This window comes from Beta vulgaris, chromosome 5, assembly GCF_026745355.1.
Source record: "Beta vulgaris subsp. vulgaris cultivar EL10 chromosome 5, EL10.2, whole genome shotgun sequence".
NCBI lineage: Eukaryota > Viridiplantae > Streptophyta > Magnoliopsida > Caryophyllales > Amaranthaceae > Beta > Beta vulgaris.
In genome coordinates, this window is record NC_079206.1 from 49,459,644 (window position 1) to 49,478,602 (window position 18,959).

Sequence of the window (18,959 nt, forward strand, 5' to 3'; positions counted from 1 at the left end):
TTTTTCTTTTGTTCTTTTTTTTTTTTCTCTTTTAGCTTTTTCTATTTTTTTTTGCTTTTTTTTTTTGTGAAAAAAGAGGAGCAAAACTATTTTTTCTTTTGTAAGCTTCGGTTGCTTTTTTTTATTTTTTGGTTTTCTTTTTTTCCAAAAATGGTTTTAAATAACTACTTAATCTTTAGTGTGTGGTTTTTTTGCCTTTGCATATAGAGTAACTATTACTATTTCACAACCCTTTCGATTTTATATAAGTGTTTAATTTTTATGTTTACATTGTTCTTTTGCGCTACTTCGACTATGGAGTTACTAATATATAAGAACAAATGTTAATATGAAATGTTATTAAATTTATCTCATTGTAAATTACATATTTACATTCAAAATGTTCAATTTTTCAAAAATTGTACAAATTAATAAAGTAGGATAGTCAAATATATTAGATGTTAATAAAAAAAAACGCAAATGTCAAAAGTGGAATTGTTAAAAAGTGAGGAGTTCTATTATTCACAATTCAAACCCTGAAAAAATATTAAAGAAGTAATAAACGCTTACCAATTTCGTAATCCAAAACCCAGGCTCCAACTAACAACTCAACGTATAGGATGACATGATAAATTTAAAAAGCAATATATGACTTAATTTAGGAAGACGAGTCACAAAAAATGCAACCAATTAACCATTAATCAAGTGGGTACCTTATAAAAAAGTAAACTAAAATGAATCAGAATTTCATGAATTATACGAAACTCATATTCAACCGAATTTTAACCATTAATATGATTAAATCAATATACGTCAAGTATAGTAGTTGATATTGGGGAGGGCCCATTTTTCTTAGTTCGCCCTAGGCCTCCAAAACATCAGGAACGGGCCTATAGGAACCTAGTCTGACTTGGGTTACTCTGTCGGGATTGAGTTCCTTTTAACTTTCTACATTTGCTTAACTAAGCGAGTGTTCCTTTCAATATGTTCTTCTCTAGTGGAACAGGCAGATACTAAGTGACCATTGTTCCCACAGTAAGATCACATATTCGATTGCTTGGTAGATCAACATATTTATTCATTTTGTTTTTCTTCTTATGGTTGAATCCTACTCCATTTCTTCCTTCATTTTTATATTTTTGTATCCAGCTAACTGGATCACGAATTTTTGTTCTTGAAGATTCCAATGTCCTTTTAAGTACCATATTTTCATTTAAAACAGAATCGTATTCAGATTTCAATTTCTCGAAATATGTTCTGGTATTTATTTGCAAGTGAATCGAGGCACACACCTAACTAAGGGTGATCAAGTTTGGTTGTCTCTTGCTGCTCAAAAGTTGCATGTTAATCATAAATATGACGAGCCATTGGATGAAGGACCCTTTGAGATCATAGAGAAGCTTGGGTACAAGACGTTCAAGGTGTTGCTTGGGAATGGAATATGTGCTACTTTAACTTCTGCCCACTTGGTACCTTGTTTTCAAGAAGATGGAACTTGAGAACAAGTTCATTTCAAGAGGGGGAATATGATAAGGACATGGATGGCTTCCCTAGAATAAACTTTAGTTTTGTTTTCCATAATAGATTATACACTAAAGATAGATTGCTAAAATGGGGTGTACTTGATGATGCACAATGCCCTATATGCACAATCACACTATCATCTTTTGTTTCAATGTGTCTTCAGTGTTAGATTGATTCAACTAGTATTGAGCTGGCTCAAGATCAGATGGGTTGATAAAACTTTGATGAACTGTTACAAATGGCTTGGGAGAAGAAGATGCTCACAGTTTCAAAGGAAAGTGTATACTGCTAGTTTTAACGCTACTGCTTATGTTGTTTGGTGTGTTAGAAATGAAGCTCTGTGGAAAGCTATAGTTAAAACTCCAGCTTGTGTTTTTGCTAGGATCAAAAGGGATGTAATATGCAGAATCAATGCTCATTTACCTGTTAGATTGAGTAGTGATGATAGGTCATGGTGGGACAGTTTGCGTAATGCTGTGTAACTCTTTTGAGTAGTTTCTATCGGTTTTCATGTGATGAAGAGTCCAGCCTAGTTGGTTTTTTCAGAGCATGGAGGCTTTAGGGTGTATGCCTTGTTTATGATCTTATAATAATTTCTTACTTGTTCAAAAATAAGGATTTGTTTGTTTTCCTAATTCTAGTAAGAATAAGACTCTTGAAATCCTAATCCTAATAGGATTAGAACTTCTCGTTCTATAAGAAGTCTTAAAGTTTAGTTGGCTTATAATTCTAGTTGAATTAGAAATCCGAATCCTAGTTGGATTAGTATTCTAATTGGAGTAGAGTTATAGTAGTCTTAGGAGTCTAGTTAGTAGACGTCAAGTTGAGCTTGTTCTACTTGGATTAGGAGTGCCTTTATTTCTTTCTTATCTTGTTCTTAATTTCCTAGGCTTAGTAGTACTAGGGTTACTCTGTTTTCTTTAATTTTTTTTTCTACGCATATATAGGTTTTTATGTTCATTAATAAAATCAGTTGTTTTTGAGTTGAAATTATTCCTTGTGAATTATCGTTGTTTTTGCCGAGATAGAGAAATAACATCGTTGAGTTTAGCCGATATAGCTTTATTCTTCAAACCTAGTTCAATTCATACCGAGGTAGTTGAATTGTTCATATCCTTGGAAACTGATGTTCGTCCATATTATCCCTAAAACACCACAAACAAGTCCGATTTAAGAATCAGGCGAAACGTTCGGAAAGAACCAAGAAAATCAATTCCAATCAAGAATAATTATCTCATTGGATGATTTCTTCTCCCTAATGATGATAATAATGGTTGTATGGTTTTTTAAGCAAATCAAGAAGAATCGTGTAATTAAAGAATAAAAACAAGAACACCGTTTTTACACATCCAGAATAGATCAATCTATACTATTATCTAAAATCCTACATGGCAAGCTCATGTTCATCAAGCAATTTTAGAGCTTCACAAATTAAAGACTCTCAAATCTGTTGTCCATGTGGCATGTCAATATTTTGTGGCCGAAAATTATTTGTAAAATGGTACTCATTCGTGATTTATGTTAATTGGGTATTTAAATTAGGCAATTAATATCATGATCTCATATGAGATTTTCGGAAATCAAGCATATCCCATTTATATATTATATGTGTTTCACGTTAATTATGGTTACTAAAATTACGCTCAAATCCCAAATTCATATACTTTTGGCCGAAATTTATAATTCTCATATTGGTTTGGTTTCGAAATTTTAAATTCTCAAATAAAATTGACAATAAATTAAAATTATGAATCAACCTTAATTATTGCTAATGTTAATGGTAATTGCCAATCAATCACTTAATTTAAATTGATTGTATCCAAAATTCTTAACATTCACCTAAATCATGTGAAAGTTGATCACCTAAATCATGTGCAAGTTGATCACCTAAATCAAAATCATTTCTAAATTGAATTACCTGATTTTTGGGATTGATTCAATCAACTTTTAATATGGAAATTATCAATCAATGATATTTGTTGACAATTACATAATCAATCTAGGACAATAATCACGTGATTGATATCATATAAATATCAAACTTTGCATAAATTAGGGAAATAATTCAAGCATGTTTTCAATTTCAAAATGAAAAGGACCGGTGACTATTAAGTATAAATACACGTTTTATGTGGTGTTCTCCTCCACCAAATTCATCATATTTTTCCTCCATACATTCGTTTCATCACCTTGCAATTTGTCCCGTTAGGCTGAAGATTTTCCTTTGCAAGTTGTATTGGCTAGATAGAGAAATTATCATGGCCAAACCCAAACTAATTATTGCATAATCTTTCTTGAACGTAGCCTACGACTATTATATTCTATCCTAGATATAATTATAGATTCCTACTTTATCTTTTGTAATTATCTCTATCATTTGTAACTATCCTATGTAGCGGTAGGTTTTACTATATTATATCCTAGATAGTAGTAGGTTGTATTATACTACTATATAATATATACTCTGCCAATGTAACATTCTATAATTATCAGTTACAGAAAATTACCCAAGCATTTCCAATGATATAGTTCATCATTTTTTTACAAGAATTATATAGTTCATGATTATCTTACGGTAAAAAAGTAAAGTCGATCTATTATTTTAATTTGGTAATTTCATATATATTAATATTATATAAACATTTTCGTTTTTGTTTGTTTTTTCAAGCATACAAATAATCGTCAGACTACAACTATCAAAGCATATCAAATTTCTTTTTGTTTGTTTTTCTTTTCAATTGAATTCTAGCCAGCTAATGTGCTACAAAAAAAAACACCCATATTTTAAATCATGCTACACTAATTGAAAAAAAAAGATTCCAGGATTATTGTTCTTTTTAAGTATAATAGAATGACGATAGTCAAAGTTAAAAAAAAAAAAATTACTTCATAATATGTATTTGCTTAACCCGATTGCAATGTTAATTGTTCTTTATTATATAATGATGGGTAAATTTTAGATTGAAAAAAAGAGAAGAAAAAGAGTTTTTCACAAAGCCATATTTAACAGTTAAAGATATAGAATAAAAACTTACCTAATTATATAGGTGATGAAAAAGCAAATTTGTATACGTGCATATATATACAGATTTTTTCCCCTAAAATTAACCCTTGATTCACTTGATATGGTCACAATATTAGCCTTCACATACATGCATGTTATTTATTTCTTTTAATTATGGTTTTTTCTTTGTTGGAGTGTATGAATCCTTCCACCATCAAGAATTGGATATTTCTTAGAAGATCGACTAGCCCAAAAAAATTAAATGGGTTTGCTTCATGATTATGAAAAGGATATAATGAGAAATGGTGTTAATTGTTGTAGTACAGAGAATTTTTTTCAAAACATAAAATGAAGGTAGATTAGGTTTGCTTGTGCAATGGGATTTTGATTTTTGATGTTTTTCATGGTTTAGAAATTAGGAAGTAAGGTTGATTAAAGAAAAAGAGGGATATATTGGGTAAAGAGAACTAACGATTATGTTACAGGAAATTTTACTATGTTTCTTTTGGTTAGTTTTATGGGTAAGGTCTTTTTCTTAGTGTTTATCTTAATAACATACTCCCTCCGTTTCCTTTTAATTGTTACACTCTGATATTTTATACTATTCACAAATTTCACTTTGACCATCATTTGTGATTTATACGCGAATGAATAAAATATAGTCATGTTGGTTTTTGTTAGATTCATCATAACATGTATTTTATTAATATAAAAATTGGGGTTGGCTCAAGTGGTGAGCTTTCCAATCTTCCCTAGCAAGGTCTAGGGTTCAATTCCTAACCCAAGCATTTGCTTGGGATTTAAGGGGGGGGGGGTGTCTGGCTTGTAATGGACCTCTGGGTAGGGGCTCTGTGCGAGGGCAGTCCAGAGGAATTCTTCTTAATAATTTTTTTAAAAACATGTATTTTATTAATATGTACTTTTTATAGTTTTTAAAAACACAAAACTAAAGATATATGTCCTTAAAGTTTTGCATTGGCATGCGTGAAAAGTGTAAGTGTGTAGATTAAATTGAAACGGAGGAAGTACTTCTTTTTTATAGTCAACTTCCACCTGTCAAACAAAAAGAAACTATACTAACCTTTTTAAATAAAAGGTAAATAAATTAAATTGCAAGTATATAGCTAATTAGGCTATGTTCTCATCGACTTCTTAAAAAAATTTAGTAAAAATAAGTCTAGTTCAGCAAAAACAAGTTAGTTCAGCAATAATAATAAATTCAACAAAAATAAGTTAAGTTTAGTAAAAATTAATTTAGCAAAAACAAGTCAAATTCAGCAAAAATAAATTGGAAAAATTGATTTAATCAGTCCCAACTTTGGACGTCCTAACAAAAACAACCCCTACTTTCGTATTTTATTGTTCAGTCCCAACTTTTAGGGATACTTTACACGCGTGGACCTAACACGTTATCAACCTACTAATGCAGGTAAACGCTAGTCACGTGCCTCCACGTGACTTTTTAAGTTGACAAAACTTAAAATTTACAATTCTCCTATGGCAGCACATTCTCCTTCTACAGTTCTACCTTTATTTTTTTGACAATTAAACTATAGTTCTACCTAGTACCTACCATATGCGATCCTCCCATGGCATCACAACATTCACCAAGTTCCTCCTCTTCTTCTCTACTCTTTCCTTCTTCCTCGCGCCCTCCTTTTGCCATCCCCACAACCTTCCCCCCTCCCCTGCCACCCCGAAACAACCCCTTCCCCTACTCGTCCTTTACCACTTGACCACCCTTCCCCTGCCATTTGAAAACCCTCCCCTGACACCCTGAAAATTGCACTTATTGTGAAGGACAATCGCATCATCGACACGGTGAGTTTGTGGATCTTTAACTTCGATCCGCATAAATTTTTTCTTCGTCTTTTTAAATTTTTGATGTTCAATGTGAATTACTGGTAAATCGTATGAATAATATACAATGTTCCTTATCACTTTTTCTTTCTCTTTAAATCGAACAAAATATTGCTTGGACATTGAGAATTTGTCGATTTTAGATGTGAATTGCAAATTTTATACAATATTCCTTATCACTTTTTCTTTCTCTGTAAATCAAACAAATAATGTTTGGACATTGAGAATTTGTCGATTTTAGATGTGAATTGGAAATTTAGAGTATTGAGTTGATTTTGATCAATGATTGATGATTTGATCTGCAAATTTGGTGGTGATATGGTGAACGAGACGTCGGGAGTGGAGGAGAGAGTGTTTTCGGCTGCGGCTGTGGTGGTGGTTGTTGCGACGCAACAGATGTTGTTGTCTATGTTGATGTTGTCGGGATTGGAGAAAGCGGTTCATGAATCGATCACCATTGTTTTTGAGGCAGTTGTTGTTGGTGGGGGAAGATGATGAGTCGCCGAAAGTGAGGAATTACATATTGAAATTGGACAGGGGAAATTGAAATGGTGTAGTTGATTGAGGAAGTAGAGGAAGGGTGGGTGGAGGTGAAATGATGTGGGAGGAGGTGGAGTGATGGGGTGACAGGGGATAGGGAAGGCATGAGAGTGGTAGGGAGGAAGGACGAAGGTGAGAGAAAGAAAGAGTAAAAATTCGAAAAGAAAAAGGAAAATGAGGGGTTTATTTTTATTTACAAGGTTAGCAGGTAACCTGTCACCTTGGACCACGTGCATAAAGGACCCCCTAAAGTTGGGACTCAACAATAAAAAACGAAAGATGGGACTGTTTTTGTCAGGAAGCCTATAGTTGGGACTGATTAAATCAATTTTCCAAATAAATTCAATAAAAAATAAATTCAACCAAAATAAGTTAAGTTCAACAATAATCATCTGAAATGATGCTTTAGGGTGACCTACTAGGTGGAATCCTCCCTAGCTTTTCTTTTCCTCTTAAAAAAAATTAAGCTCAACAACAAAAAGTTAAATTCAATAAACATAAGTTAAGTCAAGCAAAATAAAGCTGAAAAAATAGAGTCTTAACATGTCGATATTATACCATATCAAAAAAGACATATATTTCTTCGTTCTGAATAAGTGAAACACTAATCTCTTTCATATGAGAGTTTTTTTATAGGAGTATTTCACTTATTTCGGAACGAGAAAGTATATGATTAATATAATAGATGACTCAAAATTTAAAAAAATGGTATTAGAATACATGGCATGAAGTATCTATATCATATTATTATGGACCAAAATGAGAATCTATAAAGGAGAATTTTTGAGATATTTTACCAAAGTAGTATATTATAAAAAATATAATTACATATTTATATTTTAAAAAATGATTTTGCATTATGCATGTGTCTAAAACCTATTTGATTCATCTTTAATTATATAGTACTTTGTTGTGGGTACAAGTATTTATGAGAGTTAAAAAAAATAATAATAATAGATATTTGGAATAATAATAGATATTTGAGAGTTATAGGTAAGAAGATATATGAAAAAAATAAGAGGTAGTATTGGTAATTTTTGAGGGGTCATGATTACTTAATAAAGAAATGTATTAAGTAACAAGAGACTAACATTATTGAAATATGTAACAAGTAAATATCTCAAGGATTACAAAAGCTATAAGTGTTAGTTCAACAATAATTAATTGTCACGAATATCTTTTATTTTAGATAACATGCACGATGGTCATTCAATGATGTGTACACTAACATCAAATGGGTTACTTGATATTATATCACAAAAGAGAGGGGTTGAGCAAGACTACGGAATTTGAGAGTGGTAATGGTTGCATTAACGAGTGCCAGTAATAGTGGAAATTGTTATTTTATAGGAACCTCTTAATGAACTAATGGGTTAAGCGAATATTTTTTCATTAAATAGGTTGAAGTAGAGTGTTAGAGAATCTAATAAATTGTTCGACAAACTTAAATAAAAGAACAAATAACCAAAGTGGTACACAATATGATACGGTACCATTCTGTTTATTTTTTTTTTATTTCTTATAAAAAAAAAAAAAAAAATTCAGTCAAATTTATATAAGTTCACATAAAATCTAATATAAATTAATAAGTCTGGGTAAGTTCAGAAAAAGTTATTTCAGCAAAAATAAGTAAAATATAAAGTTCGACAAACTCATAAAATAAGGTCTTATCAATTCGGATAATTTTGTTCCAATAAATTCGATTAAGGTCTAATAATGATTAATAATTTCAAAAAGGTAGGTTTATTTTAAATGTAAGAAAATCGATGATTATATTATTGAAACATTTAAGTAATCCTATTAATCATACTATATAAGTTAAAACATTCATAAATCCAAACTTAATTTGTAGAATTTCCTTAAATATAATATTTAGATTTACAAAGTTATAATACAACAAGGATTGCAAAAGTTACAAGTGTTAGTTCAACAACAACTAATCGTCATGAACATCTTTTATTTTAGATAACATGTGTGATGTTCAGTCAATGAAGTGTACATGGACATCATATGGGTTAATTGCTAATAAAGTATATCACCAAAGAGAGGGTTAAGCAAGACTACGAAATTCGGGAGCGGTAATGGTTGCGTTAACGAGTGCAGGTAATAGTGCAAATTGTAATTTTATCTGAACCTCAACTCTTAATGAAACAATGTGTGAAGCCAATATTTTTTTCATGAGATAGGTTGAACTATAGTGTTAGAGAATCTAATAGAAGGTTCAACACATTAACCATAAACTTTTCTCATCTTGCAGCATAATGTGGAATACTAAATGAGCTACTTACAAAATAAATATTTCAATGTCATACTAGGAAAAAAGGAAGCTTATATTGACAAAATAACCTGAAAGGTTTTCTAATTCCTTTGAACTAGCAAGGAAGGAACAATTTACCACATATATGTCAGTTTTCCTACAGATATTCTATATGTTTCGTATAATTATAGAGATTGGCGGAAACTGTAGATAAAGTAGGAGAGACATAAGGAGATCATTTGGGTAAATTATATAGATTACTTATGAACTCAAAATAATTATTTTGAAGTCATGATAGAATAATGTAAAAACAATCGAGTATAATTTAATTGGTACTTTCTATATTATATTCTATGATATTTATCATTTTTTCATAAATAAAGTATAATAATATTTTAAAATTAGGAGCAAAATTAATAATAAATTGGTCTTTATCCATATGAGGCATTAAAAAAGCATATAACTTCCTACTTATGTGATTATAAACTAAATCTAACAAATATAATAATTTTAATTATATTATTGTACACGCGATCTAGCCTTTTTCGTATCAAGCTAAGGATTTTATATTATCCAAAATTATGGTATAATTATATGATGATTGGACATAGCATATTAGTTAATAATAAATTCTACTATAATGTTCGAAAATCAAAATGCACTACTTAATGGGAGGATTCAACTCTGGAAGGATGTATATACGAAGTTCAATCTATATGATATAATGAGCAAAGCCAGAGAAGGATGCATCGTACAGATTGAACTTTGTTTATTGAGCAAAGCTAAGTTCCAAATTATGCAAAAAAAAAAATCATAACTTGCTTATGTAGCTTCCGTCAATCAAGGAAATACTTTTCTGCATATATGATATAATTGACGTATTGCTTATTGACTTAAAAGGAAACAATCGGTAAGAGCAAATATTTTATGTATATGTGTTTTAGGGAGTTAGGGTTTACATATCAATATTTATTTTTGAAAATATAACCTTTTTTATGAATAATTCATTTACCAGAATTTAAAAATTATAAGGATCTATCATATGTTGATGCGTCGTGATCACGACCCATTTTGCAAAAAAAAAAAAAAAGACATTTTTCATGCAGCTTGATTTCTTTGCCACATATATGTCATGTTAGTTAAACAATATTATTAGGAAACTCTTTGAATCTCAACAAGAGAAAAAATAGACAACTATTGTGTTAGATAAAGTTATGAGTTAATTAGGTGATCAGTTAAATAAGTATATATTAAGAAAATAATATGAGAGAGCATTATACTTATTACTCGAAATAAGTCAGAGGTCAAAATCGTAGAGCACATTTACGGTGCGTTCTCTTTAACTTAAAAAATTAAGTTTCAGGTCCAACAAGTTCAGATAAGTTCAAATAAGTTGCAACCAGGTCCAATCAGGGTAATAAGCTCCAATCATGTCTAATAAGGGTCAATAAGTTCCAATCAGGTGCAATAAGGTCCAATAAGTTCTAATAACGTGCAATAAGTTCCAATCAGATCCAATAAGGTCCAAATAGTCAATGTTCAATAAATATTTGTATTATTGTTTATTAATTTATTATTCATATCACTATTAGTTGATTATGTTATTATTAGAATTTTAATAAAAGTACCACAATGATTACATAGTATTACTTGTATTATTGTCTATTATTTTATTAAATATTTGTATTATTATCTATTATTTTATTATTCATATCACTATTAGCTGATTATGTTATTATTAGAATTTTTTTATTAAAGTAACACAATGTATAGTATTATACTTGTATTATTGTCTATTATTTGATTATTCATATTACTATTATCTAATTATATTATTATTAAAAAATATTATAATCATGGTCAAATAAGGTTAACAATAATAATCATTATAATTACAATATATTGCAATTCGTCTTTAAATAACTAGAGATAACATGTTTTCGTTACTAATAACGATGAAAGATATAAATGTTATCAATTGATTGCTTCATTATCATCACTAGAGTATCTTTCTTCATCGTGAGAATTAAAGTGCTTTATAAAAATTTTCAAGTGGTGTGAGAATTAATAAGATCTACTACTTAAGTCATAAATTTTTCATATGTGCCAATTTCTCAAATGTTAGCAATAAATGTTAATCAACTTTTGATTTTCTACTAGTGCTTTATGAAATCAAAACAAGACTATTAGATATATCAGTGGTGAAAGTTATGTATAGGCAAATTGTTAGTCGAGTACAAACACTTAAGCAACTACAAGAGGGGGGTGGATTGTAGTTGGGGAGATTTTCTTACTTTTTGCGGAAATAAAAGAATGATTGTCTAAGAAAGAGATAAATGCATAAACAAGAAAGAAATAAGAACACGGGATTTTTACAAGGAAAACTTCCTAGGCCCAATAGGAAGAAAAACCTTGACCACGAGGGATTTTGACTCAATTCTCTTTAATAACTTTAGGCCAAAAGACTCTATTTTGTACAACCTAAACTCGGACCTACTCTGTTCCTCTAGGAACTGGTTCCCAGTCAACTTGTTCCCTCTGAATAGTTGACTTTCTCTCTTGACTTCACTCGAAGTCTTTTCTCTTTCTCTTTCTCTTTTTCTCTCAAAATGATTACATATTTAGATTGACTCAACCCAATCTATAATACACTAAGTAATAATGAAAGAAGAGGAAAACGAATATACTTTCACTAAAATATTACACTGAAAATTCTGAAAGCATACATTAAAAGATTGTTACACAAATCTTTTTGTAGATGACAATCTTCCCATGATCTTCTCCACAATCATAGTGGAGCTTGTTTTCAGCCACACTCCTTCCATGATCTAGCCGTTGCAAAATACCGTTGGGAGTTAGGCGGTTAGTTTCCACAACCTCATCCATTAACATACGCCTATCCATTATCCCACGCCTTATAAGTAGGTGGGTTGTTGTGGTTCCTAAAATCTAGGAACTACCTCAACTCATCCTCATTAGGCGCTTGTTAGGTTTGATTTTGACGGCTCTTCTTCAAGGATTCTATCCAAAAAAGCTGCGCATAAACTAACTTCACAGAATATTATGAAGTCACAAAATATCACAATTTTATATACATAATATAAATGGTTTGTCACAAACACAAATAAAGTTTAACAACTTAATTTTTGATTAATCTCCTAATCAATTCTCCATAAGTTATTTAACATACTATTTGTGATATCTAAAAGATAATAAACTAAAAAGAATAAATCTAGTTTATGAACTAAGTTCAAACAAGAACGGCTAAATCTAATAACATAAAATTAAACTAATAACACACGAATGAAGGAGAAACTAAATTAAACAAAGTTAATTATTTGTCATTATCAAAATAGTGAAACAACTGACCTTCCCTAGATATTTGAAAGGAAGTGATGATCTTTGTTTAAGTGTCATCGACAATGAACCACTTCTTTGGCATAAAAGGTGTGGTCACGCAAGTATGACGTTGCTCCAGAAGCTAAGTGGTAAGGACTTACTTGTTGGTCTACCAACAATCAAAGTCTCAAATCATGAAGTTTGTGGACCATGTGCAAAAGGAAAACAAGTTAGATCCTCGTTTAAACCAAAGAAGATGGTAAGCACACAAATTCCTCTTGAATTGATTCATATGGACTAATGTGGCCCTGTTCGAATCCAAAGCCGATCTGGTAAGAGATATGTACTTTTTATAGTTGATGATTTTTCATGATACACTTGGGTTATTTTTCTTCATAGCAAAGACGAGACATTTGATGAATTTGTAAACTTTGCTAAAAGAACTCAAAGAATAAGTGGTTTTAAAATTAAGCACATGCGTTCTGATCATGGTAAGGAGTTTGAAAACTCCAAATTTGATGAGTTTTGCATAAATGAAGGACTTGATCACAACTTCTCAGCTCCTAGGACTCCACAACAAAATGGCATGGTGGAGAGGAAGAATCACACATTGGAGGACATGGCAAGAACAATGATAATAGCCAGCAATCTTCTGAAAAATTTCTGAGCTGAAGCAGTAAACACGGCATGCTACATCATCAATAGAGTCATGCTGAGATCCATTGTCCTGAAGACTCCTTATGAGGTACTCAAAGGAAGAAAACCCAATATCTCATACTTTAGAATCTTTGGTTGTAAATGCTTTGTACATAACAATGGTAAAGACAATTTAGGGAAGTTTGTAGCTAGAAGTGATGAGGTTGTTTTTATTGGATATGCTTTAAATAGTAAAGCACATAGAGTTTACAACAAAAGAACAATGTGTGTTGAGGAAAGTGTCCATATTATTCGATGAAACTAACCCACTGGAGGAACTAAGTCATGAAAATGACTTTGAAATTGGACTGACTTGTTCTGAGGAGTCAGTGAACCTTGATGAGGAACTAACACCTGCAGGAACCGACAAAAAGCATATTCCTGAAGAAGAGATAGTTGTTCCTGATCCTGTCATACAGGAGGAACAGGAAGAAGAGATTCATCCAGAAAATGAAACGATTGAAGATCCTCAAGCTGGAGGAGCAAAGAAAAGGAGATTTGAACCAAGACCATGAAAACACCTGAAATCTCATCCCTTTGATTTAATTGTAAGTGATATTGAAAAGGGAACTCAGACGAGATCCCAACTCAAAAATTTATGTGCTTTCCCAGTTTTTTTTGTCTATGACAGAACCACGAGATCACAATGATGCCCTTCTGGAGTCTGACTAGATAAATGCCATGCAAGAGGAACTGAATGAGTTCCAGAGGAACAAGGTCTGCATCTTGAGATCAAGCCTAAAAACCAAAAGGTGATTGGGCTGAAATGGGTCTTCAGGAACAAGTTGGACGGGCATGGAACAGTCATAAGGAACAAAGCCAAACTCGTAGCAAAATGGTATAATCAACAAAAAGGTATTCACTTCGATGAAACCTTTGCTCCAGTAGCTAGAATAGAAGCAATAAGAATTTTGATTGCCTTTGCTGCATTCATAGGTTTTAGGTTGTACCAAGTGGTAGGCTTCGTAGCACTTTTCGTACTTGTTCCTCTAGAGTGATGACCTTCCCTAGGGATACAAGCTCATTTATTATGTTGGAGAACCTTGTGAGCATTTCTTGGACAGACTCCTTAGGCTTCATTTGAAATAACTCATATTTGTGCATGAGCATGTCAATTTTTGATCTGTTATGACTTCGTTTGTTCCTTCATGAGTAACTTGAAGAAGTTCCCACATTTGCTTGGCTGATTTGCATCCCATGATTCGATTGTGTTCATGGGGACCAAGGCCACAGTGGGGAATCTTTTTGGCCAAGTTGTTCATTTCCATTTTATCGAAGTCATCTTTATCATATTTGGAGAGAGGTTTGGGGATGTCTTCACGTTTTTCATTTTTCTTTGGGACTTCGAAGTCACCAATTTCTATCACTCTCCAAACTTGATAATTTTCAGCCTTAATGAAATTCCATACGATTCTTCCAGTATGGATAATACTTCCATTAAACATAGGTGGACGCTGAGTTGAGTAACCTTCTTCCAATCTTTCTCTCGATGTGTTCATCATTTTCAGGAACTAGCTCCTCAGTGTTAACTGATTTTTGGAGGAACCAGCTCTGATACCAATTGTTAGTCCTGTACAAACAATTAAGCAACTACAAGGGGGGGGGGGTGAATTGTAGTTGGGGAGATTTTCTTACTTTTTGTAGAAATAAAAGAATGATTGTCTAAGAAAGAGATAAATGCATAAACAAGAAAGAAATAAGAACACAGGATTTTTACAAGGAAAACTTCCTAGGCCCAATAGGAAGAAAGACCTTGACCACAAGGGATTTTGACTCAATTATCTTTAATAACTTTAGGCCAAAAGACTCTCTTTTGTACAACCTAAACTCGGACCTACTCTGTTCCTCTAGGAACTGGTTCCCAGTCAACTTGTTCCCTCTGAACATTTGACTTTCTCTCTTGACTTCACTCGAAGTCTTTTCTCTTTCTCTTTCTCTTGTTCTCTCAAAATGATTACAGATTTAGATTCACTCAACCCAATCTATAATACACTAAGTAATAATGAAAGAAGAGGAAAACCAAATATACTTTCACTAAAATATTACACTGAAAATTCTGAAAGCATACATTAAAAGATTGTTACACAAATCTATTTGTAGATGACAATCTTCCCATGATCTTCTCCACGATCATAGTGGAGCTTTTTTTTAGCCACACTCCTTCCATGATCTAGCCGTTGCAAAATATCGTTGGGAGTTAGGCGGTTAGTTTTCACAACTTCAGCCATTAACACACGCATATCCATTATCTCACGCCTTATAAGTAGGTGGGTTGTTGTGGTTCCTAAAATCTAGGAACTACCTCAACTCATCCTCATTAGGCGCTTGTTAGGTTTGTTTTTGATGGCTCTTCTTCAAGAATTCTATCCAAAAAAGCTGCGCACAAACTAACTTCACAGAATATTATGGAATCACAAAATATCACAATTTTTATATCCATAATATAAACGGTTTGTCACAAACACAAATAATGTTTAACAACTTAATTTTTGATTAATCTCTCCTAATCAATTCTCCGTAAGTTATTTAACATATTATTTGTGATATCTAAAAGATAATAAACTAAAAAGAATAAATCTAGATTATAAACTAAGTTCAAACAAGAACGACTAAATCTAATAACATAAAATTAAACTAATAACACACGAATGAAGAAGAAACTAAATTAAACAAAGTTAATTATTTGTCATTATCAAAATAGTGAAACAACACAAATATATAAATAGTAAATTTTTTTTGTTAAGCTATTTATCATAAGAGATAATTAGTAATAATTATTTTTTTAAAGGACGAATTTTAAAAATTATTACTTCATAATAAAATTTGAGGGGTAGTATTTACGTTAGGGTTAATATTTATGTTATTACTCGTCAAGTTTTTTGTCTAATAAGGTCAAATAAGTTTCAATCAGGTCCAATAAGTTTCAATCAAGTCTAATAAGGCCTGATAAGTTTCAATCATGGCTAATAAGGTCTAATAAGTTTCAATAAGGTCAAGAAGTTTCAATCATGTCCAATAAGTTCCAATCAGGTTCAATCAGGTCCAATAAGTTGAATCAGGTCCAATCAGGTTTAATGAGTTCCAATCACTTCAGTTCAGGTTAAATAAATTCAGTTCAGATAAGTTCAGGTCCAATAACTTGGAGATAACACACCCTTAGTGGCGGATCCAATATTTTATAGCCGGTGAGTCACCACCGTCCACAGCAAAAATATCAATCAATTAATAATGAATGCATGAATTTAAAACTTCATAAAAAGTTTCACTGTAGAACTAATACTCCGATCCAATTTTCCAAGATCTAAACCATATTCATAGAAAATGTGTTTTCATAAAAAAAAAACCATAATAAAATTAAAGACGAATTGAAACAAGATACTCAAAACACGAGTTTTCAAATATAAAACTACAGATTAGCTAAATTTAAGCCAATAGGTACATTGGTACCACAACTTGAAGTTCTTCACCACACCCATCTAAACTTTTCTAATTTTATCAATTAAAACTTGGTAGGATACATTACCTCCTTGCAAATTAACAAAAACTCACCAACAAGTTACAAAATCAACCGAAAAAATGTATGTAAAGTGAATGGAAAAAAAGTACATGTAGATTATTGCAAACAATGGTGTCCAATGGGTGGCGTAATACAATGGTGGTGTAAGGCGACAAGATAAGGAGGTGAGAGGGATTGTAGGTAGCGGGAACAAAAGTGGTTTAATGGCTGAGTATGAGATATGGTCAAATTGTGTGATATAATCTAATCCTCTAAATGAGTAGTAGGTAAAGCGAAAAAAATTCAATCAATTTTTTTTAAAAGATTAATAATGGGTCAATGATCCACAATGATATAACTACATCAATTGCTAAACAAACGGATCATAAGCCATTTTCAAAGTATATTCATACATGATGATAAAACTTTAAATCACAAGATACTATTTATACAATGATTTAGGAATTATAACATCAAATCTTAAATTTATATATGGAACAAAATTTCCCGTGCAATTGGTATGGGTCTAATAGCAAATTAAAATTTACATTTATGTATATACTTATTTTTTAAGGTTTCAGGGAAAATGACATAAAATCTTAAATTTCTAAAAAAAAAAAAAACCCCTCATGCAGCTGCACGGGTATAAAATTAAAATCATGACTAAGTGGGCAGCTATTAGTGGGTGGCCAAATATGATGCATCGGTGGTACAAGAAGGTAGAATGAAACTTCCATAAGTGGTTGCTAAAGCCGGCGTATGGCTGAGTGTTATTGGTGGTGCGATTGCAATTTTATCCGAGATACCGTGGGAAACAATCAATAGACAGAGCAAACACTATTTCTATCAACTTTAAAAAAAATATAAGTGGGACGTGTGATCCACCATGGCATTAACTACATCAACTACTGGACACACGGGTTATAAGTCAGTTTCTAAAATAATCTCAATACATGATTATGAAATCTTAAATCACAAGTTAATATTCACCACCATGATTTTAGGACAAACTTCTTAAATTCTTCAATTTATAAGACAAAAACATTTCCCATGCAGTATGCACGATGCATGGGATAGTTATTGTTATTTCCGGAAGCAATATAGGAGAAAAAATATTTATCCCAAGAATGACACTAATCCTGTCTGACTTCACTAAATTTCCTATCAGATTTCAGATATGGCAATTTCGTTTAATTAATGATTTGTTTTTTTATTACTATATATAAAAATCAAGGACAACCTTTGTCCCATGGAATGTATCTTTTGATACCTGTTTTCAGCCATGTACAATTTTATGTTGTCGTTTCGAGAGTTACGAGCAAAAAAGGTCTCAAAATCTTTCTGTTTTATAAAGAACATTGTTTGCCTACAAATACATCAAATGTAGTTTGCAATGAAGTGTTCGAAAACATATAAATTGATTTGAAAATTTTATTTGTAATTTATGTTCATCACCACTCATACTTTATGTATTATGATTTTGTGTAATATGGGAAGATAAGTCAATGTTATTATGTGATTTCCTTTAAATATGTAACAAAGCAATGAATATTTTCGTGCCTATGTACAAATCTTAATACTAATACAAATACTATATTATGAGATGGAGGGAGTCCTATCTATTTAGTTAATCTTTGAGTGATTAAATAACTTGAGTGAGTATAACAAAGCCCCGGTTCATATAGTTTCAGTTACTCCGCACTGTTGATTGAATTGCATTAAATATCAGAAACAGCGATTCTCTCTTTTTAACTGTCCAATCAAATTCCAAATTAATAATGTTAACCATCAAATGGTCAGAAAAAAATTGATGAGCAGGACAAGTTTGTTGTATCAGTATGAAATGACTAGTCGACATGCATGAAACATCGCTGCAGTCATAATTTTGTGGAGTCTGACTGTCTCAGCCTCATAACTGGTAGCCCTAATTTTACATGATCATTGAAAAATAAGTACATTGGAATTAAGCTAAGCTAGACGGAATAAATTAAAGGAGGAGAACATACAGAAACAAAAAGAAAGAAAATTTTGTGGTTCCAAGTGTTCATCTCATCTCTTCTTTGCTTTTATATTTCAGGAGTATTATGGGCAAGTGTCACATTGAGTGTAAAGATGTTGTGAACACTTGCTTTATTGTTAATGTGTTCCACCATACATTCTAATGATTGGGTGATTATAAGCTTAGCTTGTTGGTTATAATACAAGCTAAGTAGGCGAACCAAATAGTGAGATGTTTAATTTTGGTGAAAAAGAAGGGGACGTGT